General features: G+C 47.1%; 1 pseudogene; it reads right to left on the bottom strand.

The window, feature by feature from the left end:
• Positions 1-5995: 5995 nt before the first annotated feature.
• LOC115331016 lies at positions 5996-7580 on the bottom strand (annotated as a pseudogene).
• Between the last annotated feature and the right edge of the window lie 17853 nt (positions 7581-25433).

The following is a 25433-nucleotide window of genomic DNA, read 5'->3' as shown; positions in this document are numbered from 1 at the left end:
GAACCTGTTCTGCAGAAATTCCCAATCTGTTTGTTCACCAAGAAGGAGCCTAGAGCCATCTGCGCTTCCGAGTAACGACACGTCAGCCAACTTGGTGCTTTGAATCAGGGCTGCCACTGATCCGAATCTTTAGCGCAAATCCCAGGAAACGTTTTTTTAAGTTACCCAAAAAGGTTAGAACAGTTTGGCGACAGAGCAAAACGATCTCACCTGAGGTTCCCCCACCGTCTCTGAAGCTGAGGAAATCGCATTTTTTAATTGTGACGATCGACTAATAGGTCTGGTTTGCCCTAAGCACCAAGATGGCGGCTCCCATTAACAGGTCGGGGAACGGAGTGCCGATACTTTAAGCGTAGCTCATTTAGTGGCTCTAGCAGAACCCATATAATTGTGTTTCCGAAAAGACAAACACACGGGTTTTTTCTTAAGTATATCATAATAAATCGGCACCGTGCTTCAGAGTTATTGTATCTTATATAAGCAGGCGAAGGTTTTTACAATTATTTGATCTTTTTTTTTATGGCACTGTGCTGTTCCTGACGCGTCGAGGCAAGCCGGATGACTTGAATAATGTTGTTGCGATCATCATTCTAACCAAAGTTTAATCTACAATCTGCTTGCTAGTAGAAAAAAAAAAGAAGTGCTTACTGAAGAAAACTAGGCACGTTGTCAAGAAAAAAAACTGCTTTGATGAGTGAAGGGCTGTTTATACTCCAACGTCAAGGAACGCAAAATGCTCCGGCGCAGACCGACGTTCGTTGGCCACTGCGTCACGTCACGCCGAGCCTAGAAGCGCCCAAACGATGATGTTTACAGTCCAGCGTGGACCAGCGCAGTACACCGCGCCCAGACGAAGCACCTTTTGGCAATGGCATCGTCTCTACGAGCTGTAGCTTGCGCCATAGCCTAGATGCAATCGGCCAGTGTTGTTCGTCGTCGTAGTGTTGTCGCACTTCACAACAACCATTCAGGGTAGTAATTAACAGTTCAAAAAAAAAAAGAAAAAGAAAACATAATGGTGATAACGAGTGCAAACCAGCATTTGTTCTCACCGAAATGTCAGACAAATGTCAAGAGAATAACAAAAACGAAAAAAACAAAAAGTACGATATCGCGTCCGTCGAATCTAGGCGCTTCGCAGGTTCGCCGGAGTCGTGCCAAGCGACTCCGACCGTTTTGCCGGAATGCTTCGATGAAATGAATGCACTCGATATTCCACAGAGACCTCTTTCTGTCAGATAACCGGTGTGTTATCATCATCGTAGAGTTTTACGCTGACTCAAGAAATGGACACCGAGGAGAGCGGACGATGACTAAATTACGCAATGTACGCCTTCGAAATTATAACACACATTTACAGAGGGTACACAAACAATAGGAAGAGTGCAAGCCGACCGGGTCGCTTCGATCGCCTATTGTTCGACTGCACCTAGCGGCAGTCGGCGCAAAATCATCGGGGCGCGATGGCAACGAACTGCGGTGTGGTGTGTGTTCCCGTCGTCATTACGACGGGATTTAAAACAGTTCAGGATTCAGAAAGTTTTTTCGGCGGTGCTAATTTGGTGAAGGGAAAGCTTCTTTATGAATCTGGGCATGTGTATGAGGCATACCTCGGCAAACCTCACTCATGAGGACCCTCACTCACCCTCATCTTCACAGGTAAGGTGAGGGTGAGTGAGTTTCTGAGCCAGGAAAATTCATGAGTGTGAGGGTGAGCAAGGGCCGTGAGGGCTGTGAGGGCCGTGAGTGCGTGAGGGGCGTGAGGGCGGTGAGTGGCGTGAGGGCCATGAGTGCGTGAGGGGTGTGAGGGCTGTAAGTGCGTGAGGGGTGTGAGGGCCATGAGTGCGTGAGGGGCGTTAGGGCGGTGCGTGGCATGAGTGCGTGAGCGGCGTGAGGATTGTGAGGGCGGTGAGTGCGTGAGGGGTGTGAAGGCCATGAGTGCGTGAGGGCCGTGAGGGCGGTGAGTGAGTGATGCCCTCTTTAGACGGAGCAACTTTCTCAGCAATTTTGGTGTTGATGGCGGGTTGTTGCATAGCTTTTCCTAGATCGACACGAATGGCTGAGATCGGATCCGGCTCGAAACAAGCGAGTATCTCGAAACAATTTGAAGACGTTTGAAGGGGCTGTATACAATCAGGGACGCGATATTTTCACGTGATATCTCTTGCCGGTGATGATGAGAACAAGAGACCTGGTTCTGGTTTGAAATTGATTGTTTTTGGAAATAAACTATTTCAGAAAGATGCACTAGTATTCTCAACGTAATTTATATGCATAAAAAAACGTTTGTAGCGCGTAATGGTGTGTCAAAATAGTGGAAGAAAAATAATATTTCATGATGATGATCGCAAATCACTGCAACCGGTTGCTGCGTGTGAACGCGGGCGGCCCGTGTTGGTGGTGTTGCGGCGTCAAGTTTCTGGGCGAAATTGCCCATCTGAAGCGGGCCTTTGCGTGAAGGCCTGAGTGCGTGAGTGGCGTGAGGGCTGTGGGGGCCTTGAGGGCGGTGAGTGCGTGAGGGATGTGAGGGCCATGAGTGCGTGAGGGGCGCGAGGACGGTGAGTGGCGTGAGGGCCATGAGTGCGTGAGGGGTGTGAGGGCGGTGAGTGCCTGAGGGCGGTGAGTGGCGTGAGGGCATTGAGTGCGTGAGGGTCGTGAGGGGTGTGAGGGCGGTGAGTGCGTGAGGGGTGCGAGGGCCATGAATGTGTGAGGGGCTTGAGGGCGGTGAGTGGCGTGAGTGCCATGAGTGCGTGAGGACCGTGAGGGATGTGAGGGCGGTCAGGGGCGTGAGGGCGGTGAGGGGCGTGAGGGCCATGAGTGCGTGAGGACCGTGAGGGCGGTGTGTGCGTGACGGCCGTGAGCGCCGTGAGGTTCAGTGAGGTGAGTGTGACTGTGAGGATGAGGGTGAGTGAGGGGCTGAAGGTGAGTGTTGCTGTGAGGGTGAGGGTGAGTGAGGGGCTTAGGTGAGTATGGCTTTGAGGGTGAGGGTGAGTGAGGGTGACCTAAAATGCCGACCTGTGGTATAAGGTACGGGAGGTACACTACGACGCACACGTGGAGATCACGGCTCGCTGTACTCCGCAGACCAAGCTGAACGCGGCCGGGAAACACATCGAGCTACAGGTAAGCCTAAGAAAATATCTGCTTTATTGGTAGTCTTCAAGTAATCTGTGCTAACGTAGGATGATTTGTTGTGTTTCTATTTAGCTGGACAAGGACAGGACGATCGTTCTAGCCAAATGCGACTGCCGTGCTGGCGTCGCCGGAAAATGTAAACATGCCACCGCGGTCGCCGTGTACTTGGAAAGAGATGCCGCAACATCCAAGACGAGTTGCCCAAGGAGCTGGGGCATTCCTTCCTCGAAGAAAGCATATCTCAAATTTTTTCGAGTGGCTCGGAACTCGCGGAACGTTTCGTGCTTCTGCAACTGGTCGAGAAGACGGGGGGGGGGGGGGGGGGGGTACGGTACGGTACGGTACGGGGGACGGGACGGCGGCTTTCAGTCATTTCGTACATTCATACTGAGCAATGTATAGACGTAGGGATAAGTCCCCTCTCCCCCCCCCCCCCCGAATACCTCTCAAGATTTGGGTTTCTGTGGACGACCTTATTTCATTCACAAGATTGATTGGCGAGTATGTAGGCATTCTAACTTAACCACCATGTTTACAGGTGTGTCGGTTTCCGTGCCTGCACTTACTGTGAGCGACGTGGGGAAGTTTTTCCCCGACTTGGACTGCCCCCTCACCGACATGCTACCGGCTGAAGAAACGTGCTCCCACGACGAGGGACACCCTCCGTCATTTGAAAGGCCACTGTCACCGGATGCCCTGGAGCTCTTCGACTGGCCACAGGAAGGATTCCGCTACCCAAAACTTTGTGATGATGTTTGACTCCGGAAAGCCGGTTCAAAAAGAGGAAACAGTTTTCGCCAGGTAAGCTCCAATGCACAAATAACAATGTTGACCTTCTAATTTGTCTGAAATATTGCCTTACAGCCTGACAAGTACTGAGAGGGCTGTTTATGATTGCAGCGTCTCTGATTCGTTGGCGAGAATCGGGGATATCTGCAGAGACACCAGTCTCTCGAAGGACATGTGGCGGAAGGAGAGGCTGCTTCGTATAACGGCAACAAAGGTATGCACCATTTTTATCACAATTGTGCCAACCATGCCTAAAAGGAGAATGAAACTAGGCACCCATAATTGCAGGGGGAACGAGTCAGGACTCATTTTTGTGCAAAGAAAGGGGTCAAGCTTACTAATAATGCTTGAAATCCAGAGAAGAAATTGAGCTCTGTAATCAATCAATTGCATTAGAATTATGTTGTTCTTTTCCCACCCGGAAGCACACAAACTAATACGTTGCAAAGGGGACCTACGAGAGGTTGCCAAGAAGATGGTGCTGGATGTGCCATTTACTTCCCAAGCAACAGCACATGGAAAACGGTACGAGCCAGAAGCCCGAGCCAAGTTTAAAGGGGCGATGCAACGATTTTTGCATTTTGCGCAAATACCGCATAGAACGGATCCCTGACGTTAATGACCTATGAAATAACCCGTTCGTTTTTCACCACACGCAATTGAAGTCGCAGAAAAAAAATAAAGAAAAACGAGCAGACTTCACCCCCTCAACTCGCAGCCAGAACAAGCGGCCACGTGATCTGGAGCCGATTATATGCCGCCAGTGTTGATCATAGTCACGCGCTGGGGTTGGCAAAGCACGGAACACGCGCTGAGTTCCAGACATTGTTATAGTTCGGCTGTTGTCGTCGTTGCAGTGATTGGACACGGGCCACTACCCGAATACTTCTCGAGCTAGTAATTATCACGAGCCCAAATCGAGTGTCAACGCTATGCTCGGGTCCAATCTATGAGCCGCATTCAAATATCGTCACTGGGCGGTACTGCTACCGCCCAGCTACGTCATCAGGTTTTGCGAAGGAGAGATTGAATGAAAACACTCAGTTTTGTCCTCGAAATTACAGCGAAAAAAAGGCGTTTCTTGGTCAGTGGCGTTGCGTCCGAGTATCCTTGAGTCCCACTAGTGCCAGTAAGCTCGTCTAAAGTGAAAAACATTCCAATTGAATATCGTTGCACCGCCCCTTTAAAGAAACGCGGAACATCAAGGTGCACCAGCTGGGGCTTGTGGTGATGCCGAAAGATCCCTGGCTGGGATGTTCTCCAGATGGACTCTTTCGGTACTTACCAAACTGGGCTTTTTATTTCCTTCATCTGTTGCAAGGGCAATCTGCTGATCCACGGAGTTAATTATTAGCTGTAGAAGGATTAAAACGGAGGGTCAGCCGCCCTTTTACACTACAGGTCTGAACCTAGGCGGATAGGAAAGCAAAACCTCGCGCTGCAGGATGCAGAGATCGTGGGTTCAATCTCCATCCCTGCCCGTTTCAATCTGGATGAGCATCGTACCGGCACAAATTCGTGTTTCACTATTGCATGATGCAAGTTAAAGACCCCAGGCTTGCGGTCATACTGCACTAGATAAATTTCTCGACAGCGTGTAAAAATGTCGCCACGCCAAGTGAAGCTAATGTCACGCTATCTAAATGCTCTCATAAAATCGTTTGCATTGTAAAAGCATACCTGGCATACGGTGTTATTGTGCGACCATAGTGAAGAAGCACCAGTTAAGAAACATGCATGCTCTCAAACAATTGGAGGCCATGCATAGCACATTCATGCGAAATACGGTGCCATGCCTCCCCCAGGACATTTCATTTGGCGGCAGATTTCTCACTCGTGTCAAAAATTGCTGGCTCATGCTCATCTTTGCTTCTGTGTGCAAGAACGAGGACGGAAATGTCATGCTCCTTGAGATCAAGTGCCCCTCCAGCCGCTGGAAGAAAGCTCTGACAGAGAAACCGCTCCTAGCGTATCTAGCTGAACGCAAGCAGAGCAAAGATATCCAGATATCTTGTTGAGAAAGTCTCACACCTACTGCACACAGATACAGATCTGCATCTATGTCCTACAGTTAGATGAGTGCGATCTCTTTCTGTACTGCTATGTAGACAAAAAGGCGCTGCACACCAAGCGTGATGAAGAGTTTTTCTCGGACGCTATACCGAAGCTGAGATCGTTTTATTTCACACATGATATTCAAGAACTTGCCGCACATCAGGGAAAGTGAGCCAGTAGCTTTACCAATAAGCTTTGAAGTGTTGCATGTCATACTCTGCCCAAGCCAAATGAAAATAAAAGCATCACTGCTGTGTTTGCGCAAATCGTGTCCAGGTACAGCTCCTGACAATCTGAAAAAGAAAACACCTGAAGCATGCAGCTCAGGCAGTGGCTGGTGTGGGTGCTGTGCATGTTATGGACACTTCCATATTGTTCCAAAGAGAGTCGAACAGGGTAAATGTAGCCAAGAAGAAATGTGCACTTCCTTAAGTGCATTTAATATCAATCATATGTGATTGACCATGTGATTGACCAAACCATGAATAGTACCCTTTCCAACTGCAGCCTCGAGTTTACACTAAGATGTTTTTCTTTTCAAAATGCCAGACACCGCCCCCAATAGCTATGTCCCAGTTACTGTGGCTTAAATATTCCCGGCCGTAGATTTGTTAGAACACACAAAATATGCATGTTGTCCAAGTGTGGGATGAGGTGATGCGAAACACGCTGGGTGATCCTGTAGATCTTAACCCTTTGAATAACTCTTTCGACATGGATCCGGACAGAGGCCGTTTCATATGTCGAGTTGACCTCAACCTCCGTGAATTGTACACCCGACGCACACGGCGGCATCACCAATGTTGCATTCTGGGCACCAAAACCGGTAACAATATCTGGGAATCCTTTGTCGGCCAAGACAATGTCATTAGGCTGCAGCTTGCGCAGGAAACCAGACTCTATTGTAATGGCGGTATCACTTGTGCGTTCTCCATACCCGTCCGAAAGGAAGGTTACTAGTCCGCTGGGCGATATCCCAATCAAATACTTCACAGTAAAATACCCCTTGTATTGTGAATACCACAGATTTCGCTCCTCAACTGACGGAGGCATTTCTACTCTCATTTCTTTACAGTCAATGATGACTCTGCAAAATGGATAGAGCGTCCTGAAGCTTGCTGGCATGGTGGCCCTGCTAGGCCACCAAATCCAGTCTTTCGTTCTGGCACAGAGGGCTTCAAGCGTCATCTTGAACATCCGTGCTGCTGTTGTCCGATGCACATTAAAAGAACACCTAAACTAGAAAAGGGAACATTGTGCTTGAGCTTGATCAGAAATAGCAGGAGACGATCCTCAGCGGAAATTTCATTCTGCCTTCTCGCGGCATCTGGGAGCAGGCTTAACAACAGAGCGAAAAGTGAAAAGGGTGTGGCACTTAAGCTTGCCAGCTTTGCCTCGTCATGACGAACACAGTCGTAGCCAGTAAAGCAGGGCTCTTTGTACACCGGCCCTACACCCTTGTCCTGAAATAACACTTGGTCCGGCCCACTTCCTTTGTGTTTAGTTACGTTATGACAGACGAAGGTTGCAGCATCTTGCCCCAGGTTGCAGCAGAGGAACATGGTGCAGAGAGAGAAGGGTGTTCCTTCTTCCTCTGTCATGGTGAAATCCTACAAAGATGCACAAGAACGAGACACTGTTACTTTGAGCCATCAAAGTCAATTATAAGTAATACTTTAATGGTCAGCCGAGACATTCATATCACAGTTCTGATTTCGCTAACCTCGAGTTAAATAAAAATTATATTCTGGGATCCCTACCTAGGACACTGAAGTGCCGATACGCCACAGTAAAGTATTAAGAGTTAATTTAGCCCACCTGGGGAGGTCTAACATACAATCCAAAGGTTGCTTTTGTGGTGTGTACACCTCATAGGCACTCCTTTGAGAGCAGTCATTGTGGCCCTTGAGGAAACCCGAGTAGCCCATTTTTTTAATAATAATTTATTGCAAATGAACAAAACGTACGTTAAGTCAGACCTGCCTAAGTCACATTGGGCTTGGCTGGCAGCGTCTTACAATCAGTGAAACCAGCCGCTTGCAAAAGGAAACATGTAAAATAAAATCCACACAAAGAAATTAGAATAACAAAAGCAAAGTAGTGAGCACTTTACAAGCTAAAATTTCTCAGGGCTTTCTTGAGCTTGTATTTTGTTCTTAAATTTAGAATACTAGAAGGTAGTTTGTTCATAAATGCTGGTTGAAAAGAAATCAGGAACGAGACCTTCGGCAACCACAAGTGGAGCATCACACCTATATAAATATGCGGAGGGGACAACAAAGGGCCTTATCTGTGGGAGCACTTTGTCACTTACTCAGTCATACCTGTAGCTATGCCGTTTAGCTGATGAACGAGGACTGCAGACAGAAACCTACACCAACAGATAAAGCTTGTTTATGTATAGTTTTTGTGCCCTTTAGTCAGGCACATAGCCAGGAATTTATTCCAGGCCCCTGGCAGAACGTGATAGATGGGGGAGGAGGGATAGGAGGTCCCAGCAAAACCGAGGAATACGGGGGGGGGGGGGGCGGGCGCTGCTCACGTGCCTGCCTTAAGTACTATCGGGGAAAAATTAAATAGAAACAGAGGAGCATGTGGCTTCCAGTACAGGCTGCGCCGCCCTGAAGTGAACCTGGGGGCGAAGGCGTGTGGCCTACTCCGATGTGCCATATGCCCCTTTTCTCTCTCTCTCGCTCGGCGCTTCCCAAGCTCCGGCACTGCGCCTTTTGGTGCACTGAAAGCTATCACCGCTATCGTTGCTCTCTCGACGCATGCGGCGCAAGGAAGCTCACCACTTGTAGCAGCTTGCGTGCACGCAGACGGACTGCGCCCGCAGCGTTTTCTCCTTTTCGCTTGCGCAGCTTCCTTGTGCCGCACGCGTTGAGTGAGCAACGATAGAGCTGATAGCTTTCAGCACAACAAGAGGAGCAATGCCGAAGCTTGGGAAGCGCCGAGCGAGGGGCGTATACACGTCGGAGTAGGCCACAGTGTCCTCACCCACGGGCTCACTTCGAGGCGGCGCAGCCTGTACCGAGCGCCAACGAGCTCCTCTGTTCGTATTTCATTTTTCCCTGATAGTACATATTTCACACTAATGTTCCAGCTTTTTAAGTCACCAACCGACCTCTTCACTCTCAGCACGTTTTAAATTAGATTTAGGAAGCTAGAAAAAAAACCTACGGCTGTAGCTTGTGTCTCTCAAAATTGTCCCCAGGAGAGCCTAAGGGTAAGGACAGCTGGTCAAACTTGAGGTCCACTCTGCGTGCATGCTTGCCACATGTAATCTAGCAATCCTGTACATGCAAGAAGGGATGCGCTACAAGTTGTGCTTAAATCAGCCGTAAATGAAAGAGGTGCCGACTGATTTGTTGCCTGGTCTTCCATCGTCATATCTACTTCAGGTGCGTCTGTTCGTGGCATTAAACCCTTTGCTGTGTGTCCCTTCTATGTTGCCTGTAAAAGCAAAGCTAAGTTCTGGTGATCACTTCACTGCCCTAATCATGGCCAACTCCTTAAGGGGTATCCACACGAAGGGGAAATCCGCCACTTTCCTCCGCGGGGGCGCATCACGTGAGACATACGTCATACCTTTTTGACGCCTCGCGGCGCGTTCTCCTCCGTGGCGGAGGCGTGGAGGCTTTGTGCTGACAGCACGAAAGCTCCGCAAGTGTACGCGGCGGAGCCGGGGACGGAGTTTCCCGGGATGTTGACGTCACGACATCCGTCCGCGGAGTTCTCCTTCGTGTGGATACCCCTTTAAGGCCGGTTCAGACACTTGCGTTTGACTGCGTTGAGTCGAGAACCGAAAGCGAGTCACCGGCACATCTGTGCTTCGTATAAAACGTGGAATCCAATTCAAGGAATCACTTTGGCACGCGATATAAGCAGCAGGAATGTCCTGGTTTCTTGCAGCCGCAACGCAGTGAAACGCAGTCAAACGCAACTGTCTGAACCAGGCTTTACAGGGTAGACTATATTTTAAAAAATACCACCTTACTTTAGCATGGATTACTGTTAGCGACCTAGAAGCACTGGCTAATAGACCGATCTGACCAGCTAGTTTGAGTACGCCACCGCTGCCGCCATGCATCGTGGGAGCTGTAGTCTTTCTGCACGCGCGACAACCCCGCTGGAGCTCTGCGCGAGCAGAGCACGAGGCGGCATGAGCTGTCTCGTGAACTGGCGTCTGCCTCTTATGAACTACAGTTATGGTGGCGTCACGCATGCTTGGAGCGCTTGGTGAGATCAGTCTATTGCTTTGGTGGACGTCTCGGCGGGAGCACGGGCGCTCGGGCAGTGCGAGCGCCAGTCAAGGCAACCGTCTCGCGCCAGTACAGCCTGTGGTTCATGCTAGTGTGAGACGAAGAATAGCTGGCTGCATAACCCCACTTCGTGAAAAAAAAACAAAAAAAAAAAAACGGGGAAATCACTTGTCATGCCGTTCAGCAATTCCCGACACCACTCTTTTTCTGTAGACCAACGGGGAAATGGATGGGTTGTAGCTAGGGTGAGCTTGTTCCTTCCGCTCGCATTGCCCGCAAAAGGCTTACTGCAAATTTTAGAATTCCCTGTGTGTGCACAGGCAGTTCCGCCGCCGCTAGAAATGAAAAAAAGATAGTTATATAAATTGCCTGCTGTGTAAAGCACAGCGCGAGCTACGATGTGAAGAACACCACTCACTTGCATCGACGCACCAGTCTTATCCAAGTCGCTCGGCGCTCATTCTCGTACGGCTTCGATGGAAAGCCGTAAAACTTAATATCAGCCGAATTTTTATAACTACTGGTACATCCAACCACACAGCAATTATTCTTGCTCTTCGAAGCGGGAACAGGTATCTCAAAAACCACGATTTGTAGCCCACAGCAACGCAGCGTCAACGCGGCGACTCCAGCGGCTTCCGCGATCGAAACGGCCCGTTTGCCACAAGGGGCGCCCTGATCGGGGCTTGAGTTACGTTTGCACCGTTCCTATACAGGGTTCAGTTCAATTTTTATCGCGTACCGCTATCCTCGTTTGCAAGCTAAAAAACACCAGTTGAAAATTTCTGGCTGGCTAAATAGTTCAGATGTTTCACTTGGTCCGCCGTTCTTGTACATTCCACGGAGTTGTTTCAACCGGGCACGGCTGCCGTTGAGTGCGACCGGCACATGATCACATATAGCACATAAATTAGGCCATCCTTAATTCTAATTAACTCTACCTTCGGCGCGTCATCGAGCTTCAGCTTTGGCCGGCTCCCAACCCCACGACGCACCACCACCGGCTTCTTAGATCGGTTGGCCCAACGAGAATAGAGGGTAGCGCATCCTCAGAGCGGTCCACGTCCAAGCACACACTCATTTTGTGGAGTGCACGAACGTTAAATACGCACACCAACACGAGAACACGAAAACAGAACAGGACACACGGCAAGAACTACAAGCTCAGATCCCAGAAATGAGCATATCATACGACTGGCCTCGACTGCCCCGACGCCCCGACAACCAAAATAGAGCATGCTCGAATCCGTCGTGAGCTATGCCGACGCGCGCTGGGCTACGCTGCTCCACGTCGCGTTGCGCATGACGACGGAGTATAAAGCGCGAAACACATGTACGACGAAACCATCCGATCCGACGTCCGACCGCGCAATACGACGGTCGGAGGCGGGGGTTTTCAACGCACTCCGATGCTAAGAAAACCCTCTCCCCCCAATGTCGTTCCGGCAGTCCGCACGTCGGATCGGACGGTTTCGTCGTACATGTGTTTCGCGCTTTAACCCCAGTTCACGGCCGTCGTCGGCCATCACAGTCGAGCGCGTGCGCTCGTAGACGTTACGAAGGTGTATAAACAGCCCTTAAGAACATTTCAGACACGGTTGGTGGTCTACTCAGCTTCTATCTTGCATCTCCGTTATTACCTGTTATTTGAAGAGTGATTGATCTCTTATACGACTTTTTTCTCCACCGTCTCGGCAGCCACCTGAGCGGAGTTTTCTGCGAGTTGTGCTTCGTGTGTGAGGCTTCATTGCTACTTTTTTAGAAGTATAATTTCAAAAACGTAGAGCAGTGATTCTCAAATGGAGGTCCGCAAAACCCTCAACAATTTTTTTTTTTTTTTTTAGTTGGCACGTTTTTTGTAGTTTAGTCCGGCCGTGACTGATTTACAACCTGCTTCCGGAACTACGGCAGCAATCCGCACAAGGTCATCTCGGTCACCTCCTTTCCAACTTCCCCACACCTTCCCGAACTACGTGTCTCGGGTGCCCCGCAGCGGGATTATCATATCGCATATCCCGATTTCCGACTGGCATCGGTGGCTGTGCCGTGGTCCGTGGAGTCTCACCCGGTTGGCCTAGGACGCAAAGTTACGTGTTTGTCTGAGCCGCGTAGCCATGTTCAGGTTACGTGGCTACAAAGAAAGTTATCTGAAGTTTGGCTTTGCCGATATCCGCGGCAAACCCCAACGCGTTTTGTGTGTTTTGTGCTTAAGTCCGACTGTGCCACTCTGTTTAAGCGCGACTGTGCCAAGGGGTCCCCGACACAACCATGACTGAGAACCACTGACGTTGAGCATAATGCCTTCAGGTTTGTGAGTAATTAGCTCTGTCACGAATGGTGTAAGGTCCGTCGGTACGTAGTAGAGAGTTTACATCTCTTTCCTTTTGTGCATGTTATTTCCTTGGCATGGAACGATTTTGCGGAACTGTAGTAGAATGAAATAGGGTGTAGCATATGAGACAGCTTTTGATTGTCTCTAAATTAGTGAGAGGGCATTATTATCAAAGTGTAATACAACACCACCAATATGTCGAAGTACTTGGTGGGAGCCTGCAAATAATACGTCAAAAATCACGCTGCCTTCCACCAAAGTTTACAAAGGGCACGCGGCTACTGATATTCGACAGACAGTGGCGCAAAAGAGTCATGTTACTTATGTGTATTAATCTTTGTAGTTCTTTTTTTAAATGAGCCTATTGCATTTCTTACGACACCTCATTGGATGGTTAAGTAAAAACCACATGCAAGTGACTTGGCGAGCGACGAGACAGGCGACAGCGACGAGCACCCGATCTTGCTCCGTCAGTCGCTAGGCGAGGCAAACCGCATGAAAGCGACGGGAGCAAGCCACCAGGGCGATGAGCGATGTTTTCTAGAAATCCAGAAACCGAGCGACGCGACGAGCGACAGTGCGGTTCTCCGTCGCTCGTTGCTGACTCTCGTCGCTTGTCGCCGTTGCTCGCCTCGTCGCTCGCTAAATCGCTTATTGCGGTTCAGCCTTTAAACGATTGAAACCAGCGAGTTTACAACACAAGATAAAGCGGTGCACTTTCGCTTGTTATTAATGCGAAAGCATTAACTGTCCCATGGAGCGAGCCGACGTCATCAGCTTTGAAGCCGCACCAAACGGCACCTTAACCCCTTTTTCCAAGTGAAGCCGGCTCCCTGCTTTGGAACCACGCGGAAAGCTTAGCCAAACGGCACCTAATTCCCCCATTTCCAAAAGAGCGGAGTGAAGCTGATGGATTTTGGCTTCGGTCCCATTGGTTGGTGCGCGTCATAGTTTCAAAAAGCGAGGCTCCCATTGGCAGCTGCGCGTCAATTTCAACGACCGACACCCCATGGCACTGCGTGTCCGCTCTCAGCGCGCCGGTGACCCGAAGCGTCCAAGGTCAGAGCGGCGAAGAGAGCGCGCGATCGGCCGCCGACGCAAATACACTGCGGACGAAATAAGAGAGCGGAAGAATGACATGCGTGCTTTCGCATTCACAACACATAAGAAGTGCTTACGTGTATTTCTAGCCTTTTTTTTACACATTTTTTGTTACAGTTTTATTTATTTTAAAGGGTTCTTTATATGTTTTTCTTTTATCTAGCATGACTTCTTATCTACTCACAATAAGTAGTGCAAACGCTGCCTTTATCTTAATGCCGGAACTGCCTAAAATGGAACACACTATACACAAAACAACGTCTCACGCGTCTGCTTTCCCGTAAATCACTCGAAGACCTCCACATTCGTGTCTTCGTGGAAAGCTGAGAGGGAAATTAGGTCGAACAAAGTTTCGAATTAAAATTTAGGCTGAACAGAAACAGTCATACGGATAAAGACGAGTAAAAAAAGTGTACAGAACCGGTGCTTGGTATTCGTCCTCATTCTTGTACTTAGCGCAATTCGGGTTTCAATACGTTTATCCCGTTGTGCCCGCAATTCAGTTTGGCAAAACCGAAGCCTATGGAATGCGAAAATAAATAATGTTCCGGTAATTGTAAGTGTTAAAACTTTGGCATCTTTCTCGAACGGCTGGGGCTGCGTTGTGACAAAGATTTGAGCTCTCCGCGATGTCTAGTTTATTTTTGCAGTGCGAAAAACAGGGTTCGGTTTTCTCGCAAACACCCTGCACTTCATACGCATAGTTTGAACGCCAGGTCACCACGGAAAAAAAAAGTGAGCGCGACTGAAACCGGCCAATTGTCGACCGGCTGTTTTCGGGCGGAAACGAAAGAAAATTTCGAGCCGTAAATTATGGTCTAGGTAGTTGGGCTCTTAGAGATAACGTTTAAATAAAAACCTCGGCGAGCATAAATACCATGTCAGTGTCTCGGTGTGGTCTATAATGACTATAGGCATCTTGCCTCGTGATACGTTCTATAACCTCCTTATTGACGAATACCGCAATCTGATAGGCTGCGAAGCGACGATAAGAAGCTCGGAACTCGTCATACCCTTTTTATCCTAATCTCTCGGTGACTATGGTCGCGACTACCACCTTATCATCGAGCGTCTATACTCCGTTTCAAACATCGCGTGCAACGCTGGGAAAGCTACTGAAGTAGTGCGCATGAAAAAACACACAAAATTGTGTTACTCCGCGAGATTTCGTGGACGAGCGGTACAAGGCGCTGCTCTGGCGATGCCGGCGATGCCGACATCTCGGTGGCGGTGGTTCGAATCCACTTAGGGCGCAAAGGTTTTTTTTTTTTTTTTTTTTTTTGATCGATTTTTTGTGCAAGACTGTGGGTATTGCGGAAGTGCATATTTCAATTCCTCTTTTCTTGTTGATTTTTATTTATAAGAATGTAGACTAGGGGCTGGTGTTCCGCTCGAGCTTGCGCCGGCCTCGTCAAAACGGAAGAACGGTCGAGATCCAGGGCGTCTCTATTTAAAGCCGTTTATTTACATGGTAGCGTGAAAATCAGACAGTACCTTGAGAGTGTGGTGGACGGTCCTTTATATAACGAATATTGTGATTAGGGGACCGCACTGCCATTGTTCAGACGGCTTGGCATCCCCTCACGTGATGCGACTTCTTGGAAGTTTCCGTCAGAGTCAGAATACTCGCGGGTGTATGGAAGAAGTCATCCAGACGGCAGTATCTCGGTGCTCTGGTGCCGGCGCACCCATGAACCGGGAGTGATTCACAATAGACGCGTACACAACACACGGCACTCGAGATCAGGATCGAGTGTTGTTTCCTTTTCGAGGAAAGCAGGGGCCTCGGAATACAGGCACGGGCATGTGCGTCGTTTACTCAGCCGACCAAGGTTAAGGTGCCTCAGGCAGACGGAGCCGACCAAGGTTACGGTCCCGCAGGCAGAAGAACCCAGACGCTTCGGAATGCAATCACGGGCACCGCCTGCTGTAAGGTCCCGCAAGCAGACGGAGCCGTAGGCACGATTCATCACCGACACAGTTCCTTCTTGAGGCTTGTTTCACTTTGAAGCCATAAGGCCGATTTCAACACCAGAAATAACAGGTGGCAGTTCACAAAACTGTCCGCGTGCTCGGAACTTTTACGTTGCGAGGTCTTCGCTTCGGGGACGCCACCTTGCCAGACACTCCGGTGTCGTTACTGACAGTCTCCAGGACCTCACGGACCGACGTTTCCGGGAAACACGTTCTTGAACTCGCGTACACGTTGGCGATCACCTGCTTGCACTTTTGCGAGATCTTAACACAACGAATCTTCGAAAATATCCGAGCAGGAAAAGAAAGCTTCCCTCGTAAGACGCCATCTTCACGAAACCTTCGAGGCAGAGGCAGCCGCACAACCCGAAAACCCGAAACGGGTGCGAGTGCCGCACGAACGAAAACGGAAAATAATTTGGAGTAGTTTACATTATCTTTTCCTTTTTATTGAAAAAGAATCGGTGTTCCCTCGAAATCATAACGCCACTATTAGTTACTAGCTACAAAGATGTACACTTTTCGACTTTTTTTTTTTTTTTTTTTTTTTTTTCAGGGGCCGCACTATTTTGTGGAGCGAACGTAGTCGCGGTCGGCTGTGCAAACCGGCGCGCTAGCTTTGACTACGTTGCACGCTATGTTTGAAACGGAGTATAGTCAGATCTCAGGGGTGCAGTCAAGGACAGATTGCCCGCCATCCGGCGATGGTCCCTATAATTATGTCTCGCCTGGTTATTCTGAGTTGCCTTCGACTATCTGCATTTTTTTTAGAGATTCCTCATGTGTCGTACCTACTTTGACCGTTTGAAGCCTTTCAATTTCTGTCTAGTCGACCATCTCACGCTAACATTTTAGTGCTATTGGGTCGAGAGGTGGCATAACTTATATTCGGTTTCTTCCCGATAACTGTAGTGAAACATGCTCCTCATTGAATGTTATTAATTTCCCGCCTTACGCAGGGAGAACAAAAATTGGATCTTAAATTTAAATCAGTTACCCACTTTTTTTTCTAAACATGTTGACGTTAGATGCGCTCAAACGTCTTTCCTGTATATCTGAAAACCAAATCGCGTAAAAAATACTTACCGCAGAGGCTCTCGTAGGGCGTGAACATTGCGCAAAACATCGTGCCTTTTTGATTGAGGGTCACAACGAGTACGGTGAAAGCTTTACACATAGGTTTCAACCCTTTATTCGCAATCGTATAAAATATCTCCAGCCCATAGCGATCAAAATATAAACCACGTGGTTAGGAAGTATTTTAGTATCGTATTATTGTATAATAAAACAAACAAAAATGCAAATAAACATTACGATCTAAAAATGCCAAAATATATATTTCTTTTAAAGCATTTTTCTATTAAGTCCGTTTCATTTAAAAGACTATTTTCGTTCTCAATCGCTCCCTGCAAACACACAAAAAAGGAAAGAATAGAACATAAGGCAATTTACACCAGAAATGTAAGTGCTAGAAATATGTACGAAACCAGATAAAGCACACCAGTAATTTAAAATTTTCCCCTTGCGTAGTACGGCCTGAATGAGTTCGACGGCCACAAAATCACGAGTCCGCCTACTCTTAACTGTAATCATGAGGGCAAGAGCGCGTTCGTGTCCCAGAAAAATGGAGCTTCTTTTCTTTTTTAATATTCTAAAATATTAATTTAGACGACTTTTCAGATTTTTCTTTTTATTAGTTAAGTTTTTTCCCCTTTCTTTCTCTGGGCGGAACCGTTTGCTTTTTTGCACCAGCGTTGTCGACGACCGAGCGAGTTCGTTGGCATTGTGGGCGGTGATGACGGGGTCCCATCAGTTCAGGGGCGACAGATGATTCATGTTGGGACAAAAATGACTGACGTTGATATGTTGGGTGTTCCCTGGAGAGGAGACCCCCCCCTTCCCCCCGAGAACCTTGTGGCAGCTGCGCGAATTCGGAAGGAGGCCTACGGGTCGTCCCTGGCCCCCGGGGACCTTTCGGCGACGCCATGAAAGCTTTATGGCGTGCTGGCGGCGAGAAATCTGAACCGCACGCTATATAAAGGTTGTCTGCGAGACTGGGATATTATGCAGGAAGTTGCTATCTTTCTGGCGTGTCACATTCTTTCACACGTGTGGTAACACGTTAATGCCATATTTATAGTGGATATGAGTGCGCGCTGGAGTGTGGTTGGCAACCGAACTTTCCATACGCTAACCATGGTTTGAAATGAAAGCTTCAAAAAGATCGTCAACACGTATCTGGAAGTTTTTAAAGGGGTGATTCAAGGCGCTTCAAATCATTTTAGACTTGCGCCACTTACGCTCGAAGGAATGTGTTCACATCGCTGTCAAAATGAGACAAATAACAGTTAAACATTAGAAGGCTGAAAGATGTATTAAACAATGCACAAAATCATACATTTCTTTCTGTTGATGACGCTATTTATTGAGGAGGGGGACGTAAAGTCATCACAAGCGATGTTGTCATTGATTCTTGTATTTTTAGGCGGGGAGGTTGAGAAGAATGGGAAAGCGCTAATCTAGCTACTTTTTGTACTTCACAAGAGAAAAGGTGTGCGCATGCATTTTGTACGCTCCCTTTTGGCTTGTACGAGAGAGTCCTATTTTAACTTACAAACAAAATTCATTATGCAGGCAAAAGATGGCATTGTTAAGAGATCCGAACAATTAACAAAATCAGGGATAATGCACTCCAGAGGTTTAGGTACTCTTTGTCAGCCATGCTCTTGATTAGGATGTATTTAATGTTCCAGAGTGCTCATCAAAACTATGATCATACTACCAATAATCTCTTATGTTTATCATAAGGCGCATACACATAATATGGTAACATCAAGTATCCTCGCGGAACACTGCTCATCAATCGTATTTGCTGCGAAGTACCAGAAAGAGCGTCTTTCGCTCAAGCTCCTATGTAGGGGCCCGGTGTGGCGGCGCCAGTCTGGTCCATACTCTCTCCTTGTATTATTTTTGTGACCACGTGTTGCGCGCATTAGGTATTCGAAGCAGTAGCGCAATCCAAGCTTACACAAGAAGGACATTGATGAACCCAAGTAGGCGCCCGAAAGGCGAGTCATTCCATGCGTCCGGACATAGGCAAACAGGAGATACAGCCTAATAATTGTAAAAAAAAATTCAACATAAAAAAAAACAAAAAAACGAAACCAGGTAACAAAGATTGGGAGTCGGGTTTTTAAGATGTTGAAAGTTCTTTAGACTGCATGCATTTTCTCGATGTACCTATGCAACAACTTTGTTGAGGGCAAACTTGCATTCCAACTTCCAAGCATCCATATAACGCGTCAACGTTTCGAACTGTGAACCTTTAAATAAATACAAATGCTATGTAATGAACGTTTAAAAACTTGAATTCTCTCTAAACTGACATCATCAAGAAAATACATTTATGCCGCCTTTATTTCTAATAGGCGATATTATCGCCAATAAACCCAGTAACTAACACGCTTCTAGTGTTGAAAAATGTTTGATTTAGTACACATCTGTCTTTGGTTTGAAAGGACTGTATGCGTTTCAGCGAATAAATTACATCTCAACACTCTACATAACTGAGATACCGTGGTTGCTTGTGTGTTTACATTGTTAAATTATGACACAGCTGCTACCATTACCTTTTTTTTTTTTATCAGTGAGCGGTGGTTTTCGGGTGAGCGGTGGGTATTATACATATGTTTTTTTTCTTTCCAAAGATCACACGTTATTCGTATGAACTCCAAACTACGCAGCGTATGTCTGTGGGCGATTAGATACACATCTCTACGTGGTAAAAGTTACGTGAGGAAACCAGGTGACAAACAGAAAACCTCGTCACCATTTCTATATCGAGATTTGGGCAGCAACTGAGGCACTTTTTTTTTAATTTTCGATGCGTAAATAAGTGCCGACAGTTAAAACCCCAATAGTTACAAAAAAAAAAAAAGCACGAATAGAACCCCAGGAGATTTCCTTGTCTGGACCCGCAGGAGTTATGGTCGTTATATATGGAAACACTCCCAAAACAAATGAAGGGACCTACACTTTGAAACACAAGCGTACACACAAAGCCAGAGTTGATTTCGAGATCGCAATTGAAGAATGCAAAAAAGAAAAAAAGATGCAGCTAGAAAAAAACAAGTTTCAAATCTAAACTGCGCCAGAGCCCCCACTTTAAGCCTCTATGAGCCTGCGAGGTGTTTTAGAGCTCCTGTCTTTGAGCAGTCACTTTTCTCTAGAATTCGCTTTCGTCGCAGCAACCAACATCAAGTTACACTTCGCATCATCAACTTGGGCTTGGAAACCTTTTTACTTTTTCGCCGCCTTCGCATCTCGCAATGGTCTCCCGTTTCCCGGGGCGCGTAAATCGGAGCTTACCGATGTTAGCGCCGCATTTAAATATGCGCATAGTGAAAGCTAGCGAACGCACAAAGTTGCTTTCTTCCACGCCTCACCTGACGAGCGCCGGAACCGCGGGAAGAACAGAGACACGGTTAAGCGGAATGAACACATCACTTCTTGTGACTGGGAGGGGACGATCTCAGGTGCGAAACCAGGAGTCGGGACTGTGGCTCGCTGATCGCATAGCCCCGAGGAAACAGACCTGGCGTGAGATTACTGAAGTAGAACATTTAGGTAAAGTGAATATACAGGTAGCTGGTCGATAGTTCCCGGTTTGACTCCCGCGCCTTTAAATATATTTGTCTTCCCCGGAACTGTACATTCCTCGCAATTTCGCGTTTGAATAACAGGAAAAAGTAAAAGCGCAAGCCGCTAGATTGAAAACTAAAGGGCGTTTAGTTTTTCGGACGAAACGCCTCTCAAGATGCTGTTTGGAAGGCAACAGCTGCCGTCAGTCGTCCGACAAGTCATCGCCTCAATCGCGGTCGATGACACGTGCCTGAGTGACACTTCGAAGAAGTCGAGGAAATATTTTTGAAGCGGCCCGCAGCGACCGTCCAAGCGAGGCGGAAACACCCTCTTCCGTCCTGTTGCAGCCGCGTCTCTTCTGTCAACGAGCAGCGTGCAAGCCCAGACCTCCGAGATTCAGGCTGAAGCCAGGCATGGAGCGACTCTCATCGTACGACATGTGCTGTTATTTCTCCTTCTGTGAGACCGAACCATATGCTTAGTTGTGCACGGCTGCGATAGGAAGCGATTGGGTGACACGATAAAGACACCCCCAAGTAAATGTCTATGGAAAATAAAGTTAGGTGAAACCGTGATATGGTATACGTATAGTGCATCATCAAACCGGTATCAGCTGGCAGACTTGAAAAAGTGGACTTCGCTTCCGCTTCGGCTTTGACTGCAGTGTTGGCGTCTTACTTCCTGTGGACACCCGTAATCTGAAGCTAATCTGAATAGTACAGTGTGTCTACATGCTAAAATATTGTTTATCTAGTTGAATCACTCGACTGAGAAATACTTCCATTTTTTTAGAGTGAAAATACAAAACGCGCCTCTTATGCAATAGTGCGCATCGCAAATCAACGGTTCTTTATTTAAATTATTTTTATGTAATATACTGCAGGCTATTGTAAGCCTAAGCTGTATGAGTCAATAATGAAAATAAACCAATTTCTTGGCGCACCGCCGGCAGAAATATCACAAACGACCACACAACACAAGGTGTGCTGAGATTGGCAGCGACAGTTATTGTGTTATTGAAGAATCTGTTTTAACAGATTTACTTTTAGCCAACATGCTTTAGGACATTTGCTTTAGAGGCTTTGCTTTTGGTAGAATAGTTGTAGATGTGGTTCGGAAGATCTGTAAACGGCGATTTCACTCTGCTCCTCGTTTGTGATAATCGGGGTCCTACCCCATAGCTTTTCTCGTGCCGCTGCCGCCTTCCGTGCACCCTTCGCAACGAAACGCACTTGTCATTTCGTCTTCTCGGACGGAGAGCTCATTTTGCGTGGTCTAAAGTTTTAAACTTGTCTGGGAGAAGGGGGGAGAGATAATTTAACGAGCGCCGCCTAGGGCCCGCCGGAGAACCTTCCAGAACTCCGAAGTGACGCTGGTGCACAAGAGGCGACGGGATAGAGAGCAACAGCGTGGCGGAGATTGGGCACCGCGCGCTCCATGCTTATATATATATATATATATTTTTTTTTTATGCATGCAGGTTTTCATATTTTTCTTGATAGAGTCACTAACGGTAGATTTGTGTTGTTCTTTTTGCGCGCTTTCTGTAACTGTTTAATAAGAGATAACCTGTTTCTCTCTACCTGCACCCCTGACAGTGTAACTGGTGTAATCCAATTTAAAATTAAGAAAAAACGAGGGCCGTAATTGGCCCTCATTTGCCCTTTCCGAGGGTGCCTCTTCTTCTCGGGCGTCACGTGGAACGTGGACGGAGGACATGTGGTTTTGTTGACGATGGCCGGCAGTGGTCTGCTGTGACCTGCGGGGTCCGGTATGAAATTTCTTGTGCATTCGACGGTGAGAGGATTAAGGCTCGTTCACATATCTGCAACCCAGTACGACCGAGAAAGACAAGACCGGTTTTTAATCTTCTTTCGACGTTTTAGGATTGGGTGCGCTGCTGCGGAGTTGGTCCTAAGACGTCGTAAGAGGCTGAAAAACCGGTCCTGTCTCTCTCGGTCGTACTCGGTGTGGACGAGCCGTTAACTCCCGTTCACACACTTGCAACCGAGTACGACCGAGAGAGAAAAGACAGGTTTTTAAGCTTCTTGCGACGGTGTACAACCAGATGCGCTGCTGCGGAGCAGGTCGCCTTCGTAAGAGGCTCTAAAACCGGTCATGTCTCTCTCGGTCGTACTCCGTTGCACTTGTGTGAACGGGCCTTTACAACGGACGGGATGATATTCGCTTGTGACCGTGACATGAAAACTCGACGTGGGAAGAATTCCCAGTGCTTTTACGAGATAATTTATCTCACGGCGGTGAACCCACTAAGCCTAATCGATGAAGAGATAGCTCTCAGAGCTTGCTCTTGTTTTAACAGGTTTTGTGGACGCTTCAATGAACTTTCAAGGTTGTGCAAATGTGAGTTCAAAGATTTGAGCTGTAAAGTTGTAAAATTACGGAAGACCCGACTATAATGCACTGCGATTCGTGTCACGTGGTGATACGTGCTATGCCCTGTGGGTGATGCTTGTACGATATTCCGCCGTCAGAAAAATGCGGTTTGATGACCATTTCATAATTGCCTGTTCTGTCGTACGCATGATTGCTATCGCAGTGCGTTCGCTGTTCAAACAGGTAATGAGTTGACAACTATTTCCAAACATTGGCTTTCGTTTCGTTCTGCAAATACCGCTTCGAAACCGCATGTTGGAGATGTTTTATATACCATATATATACAGCGTGTTTTTTTAAGCTTAACAGATTTGTTTTAAAAAAGCCGTGAAAGTTACACTTATGAAGCCTGTGGAGGCGAGTTATACGGACAGGGGGGCATATTATAGGGGGCTAATCGTAACGATCAGTCGGCTAATTAATTAAAATTTGTTAATTAACGTTTTAATTAATGAAAATAGATTATTAAAATACGACGACCAACCAATCTTTAAATCAGGGGCCCAACGTTTCGAAACCAGTTCGGCTTCTTCTTCAGGGGCGACTATGGAGGAAAGGAGCCGCAATCTCCTTTCCTCCATAGTCGCCCCTGAAGAAGAAGCCGAACCGGTTTCGAAACGTTGGGCCCCTGATTTAGGGATTGGTTGGTCGTCGTATTTTAATAATCATTTCCCCAACCAGACAGACTTCTGTCTCATGTTTACTTTTAAATGAAAATAAATATATGGTTCCAATTAGAAACTTGCTCAGCGTCATCCAAAACCACTAAATCAGTAATTTTCAGAAAGACTTTGAGCGCGTGAGAAGCGTGGTAGTGCACTGAAGTTGCCAATCGTGGAGCAGGTACAAGGCTAGCGGTTGCGATAAGGCGCCCGCGCGATTGTTTCGTCTCTTATCTAGCCCCAGCCTTGTATCTGCTCCACGAGTAATAACTTTAGTACAATAATACGCTTCTCACGCGCCGAAAGTCTTTCCGAAAATGACTGATTTAATGGTTTTCGATGACGCTGAGCAAGTTTCTAATTGGAACCAGATGTCTATTTTCATTATTTAAAAAGTTAATTGACGAATTTTAATTAATTAGACGACTGATCGTTACGATTAGCCCCCTAATATGTCCCCTTGGCCGTATAACTCACTTCCACAAGCGGCATAAGTGTAACTTTCACGGCTTTTTTTAAACAAATCTGTTAAGCTTAAAAAAACACCCTGTATATACATACATATATATGTATATAGTATATATAGTAGTGTCTATGAATGAACAGCTTATAGTCCGCAACCGCCGTTATTTCAAGGCGTTGCGAACGTAAAATTTCCTCAATCTTCCATCGTACGCTGTAAATACTTTTTATACATGACCAACGTTAAGATGTTTTACTTGCGTGACTGTAGCCCTATAATTTCAGAGCGCTCTGAGCCCAGCAGTTGTGACCGGCTAAAAGCGATATCGAGTAGCTCTAGCGGCGAGGAAGGGGCGCTCCGTTAAATCAAGGTCGGAGAAGAGGCGACCACCCGAATTCAACATTAGAGATACCGCTGTAAAACACAGGTGTGTCGATGGCAACAGGTAAAAAAAAAACATATTTATTGCCAAATGACGCAGCAAAACACAAAAAATGTGGCGCATGACTAAAAATAAATTATTATACTATAAATGTCATCAATACCCAGACGCGATAAAAGCTAATAGCACAAGAAATAATACATCAAAACAACACAAACTTACGGCATTAACTATAGGATGTCATTATCACTTCATTCTGTCATTGCCTAGAATAATAGGTGTATTTTCCACAGAAGAAAACCTACTAAACATAACTGTTCCTCAGATTTATATTAGAGAAGAACATTGCCTGCCACAACTTGTTTCAGAATTGTACTTCATCAGATTAGGAGGCGAGTGAATTTATCGTAACGCCAAGTGCCGAAATCTCAAGATTGGCTCAGTACATATGAACTAATATATTTAACTTCTAAAAGATTGCTTTTTGCTTTGGCTGTACTGAACACGTGTTAGTTTTTCAAACCCTGTTGGGATACCATTATACACACGTATAACTAAAGTTGTAAAAAAAAAAAAAAAACATAAATAGCGCTGTTTATAACCCCAACTCTACAGAATGCGACCCAATCAAAATCAGTGGTAACTTGTTTACATCCACAACAAGCATGCATTTCTTCAGATTTGTTTATGTATGGTTGTGTATAGGCCCAAAGAGCATGCTTCCGCTCTCCGGTGAGTTCAGGAATCGGAGACATACCGCCTCCTCTCTGTTAGGGGGCCCCAAGAAGAGCTAGTCCCCCCCCCCCCCTCCCGCAACCTACCTCTCCCTGTGGTTTCAAGATGTTTTTCAAGTCGCATCGTAAACTTTCTGTACATTCCTTTTCAATAGAAGAAAAACACTGCCCAGGCAGCACACCAATGTTGGACCTACATTGGGCCAACAATGGCAAACGCTGGCTCCGGAGGTTGGTCCAACATTGGTATTCTGGCCGAGCGCAACTTCTTCCAGTGTTGGCCCAGCCATTGGCCCCAACGTTGGGCCATCGTTCAACCAATGTTCCAGCCATCATTGGCACCAACGTTGGGCCATCGTTCAACCAACCTTCCAGCCGTCATTCGCGCCAACGTTGGGCCATCGTTCAACCAATGATCCAGCCATCATTGGCACCTTTTTTAGGCCATCGTTAAACCAATATTTCAGCCATCGTTGGCATCCACACTATGTCATTGGCTATGCCAA

The sequence above is a fragment of the Ixodes scapularis genome, unplaced genomic scaffold (genome assembly GCF_016920785.2).
Source record: "Ixodes scapularis isolate PalLabHiFi unplaced genomic scaffold, ASM1692078v2 PGA_scaffold0__279_contigs__length_252992795, whole genome shotgun sequence".
In the NCBI taxonomy this organism is placed as follows: Eukaryota; Metazoa; Arthropoda; class Arachnida; order Ixodida; family Ixodidae; genus Ixodes; species Ixodes scapularis.
This window is presented reverse-complemented; position numbering and strand designations above follow the sequence as displayed.